The following is a 1554-nucleotide window of genomic DNA, read 5'->3' as shown; positions in this document are numbered from 1 at the left end:
TTTTTAGTAGAGACGGGGTTTCACCGTGTTGACCAGGATGGTCTCGATCTCTTGACCTCATGATCCACCCGCCTCGGCCTCCCAAAGTGCTGGGATTACAGGCGTGAGCCACCGCACCCGGCCAGCTAACTGTACTCTTAAGTGAGAGCTTGGGGGAAAATTACAATGTCTATACATCTGTTATCTTCTTTTTTGATTAAAATTTTTTATTTGTGGGTACATAGAAGGTGTATGTATTTATAGGATACATGAGATATTTTGATATAGTCATGTAATGCATAATAATCACATCATGGAAAATGGGGTATCCATCATCTCAAGAAATGTATCCTTTGTGTTATAAACAATCCAGTCATATTCTTTTAGTTATTTAAAAATGTATAGGCTGGGCTCGGTAGCTCACACCTATAATCCTAGCACTTTGGGAGGCCGAGGAGGGCAGATTGTGTGAGTCCAGGAGTTCAAGACCAGTCTGGACAGCATGTCAAGCCCCATCTCTACAGAAAATTAACTAGGAATGGTGGCGCACACCTGTGGTCCCAGCTACTTGGGAAGCTGAGTTGGAGGGATCACTTGAACCTGGGAGGCAGAGGTTGCAGTGAGCCAAGATTGCACTGCTGCATTCCAGCCTGGGCAGCAGAGCAGTACCCCACCTCAAAAAAAAATGTACAACTAAGTTATTTTGACTATAGTCATCCTGTTTTTCCATCAGATGCTAGGTATTATTCATTCTTCAACTATTTTTTGGTACTCATTAATCATCCCCACCTCCCTCTGACCCCGTACTACTCTTCCCAGCCTGTTTTGATTTATACATCTCACAACTAAGTGAGAACATGTGATATTTGTCTTTCTGTGCCTAGCATATTTCACTTAACATAATAACCTCTAGTTCCATCCATATTATTGCAAATGACAGGTTCTCATTCTTTTTGTGTGGCTGAATAGTACTCCATTGTGTTTAAGTACCACATTTTCTTTTTCCATTCATCTGTGATGGACACTTAGGTTGCTTCCAAATTCTGGCGGTTGTGAATAGTGGTACAACAAATATGGGAATGCAGATATCTCCAATACACTGATTTTCTTTCTTTTGGGTATATACCCAGCAGTTGGATTGCTGGATCATATGGTAGCTCTATTTTTAGTGATTTGAGGAACCTCCAAACTTCTCCATAGTGGTTGTCCTAATTTACATTCCCACCATGTACAAGGCTTCCATTTTCTCCATATCCTCGCCAGCATTTGTATATTGCCTGTCTTTTGGATGAAAGCCATTTTAACTGGGGTGAGATGATACTGCATTGTAGTTTTGATCTGCATTTCTCTGATGATCAGTGATGTTGAACACCTTTTCATATGCCTGTTTGCCATTCGTATGTCCTCTTTTGAGAAATGTCTATTCAAATATTTTGCTCATTTTTAATTGGATTATTAGATTTTTTTCCAGTAAACTTATTTGAGTTCCTTATATATTCCAGTCATTAATCCCTTGTCAGATGAGTAGTTTGCAAATATTTTCTCCCATTCTGTGGGTTGTCTTTTTTTTTTTTT

At 39.7% G+C, this 1554-nt stretch overlaps 1 protein-coding gene across 29 annotated transcripts in view; it reads left to right on the top strand.

Annotated features, from left to right (window-relative positions):
• MACF1 (microtubule actin crosslinking factor 1) overlaps positions 1 to 1554 on the top strand; it is a 421177-nt gene that overhangs the window by 223429 nt on the left and 196194 nt on the right. The gene's annotated exons all lie outside the window — the stretch shown is intronic.

Source organism: Cebus imitator, unplaced genomic scaffold (genome assembly GCF_001604975.1).
Source record: "Cebus imitator isolate Cc_AM_T3 unplaced genomic scaffold, Cebus_imitator-1.0 Scaffold385, whole genome shotgun sequence".
NCBI lineage: Eukaryota > Metazoa > Chordata > Mammalia > Primates > Cebidae > Cebus > Cebus imitator.
This window is presented reverse-complemented; position numbering and strand designations above follow the sequence as displayed.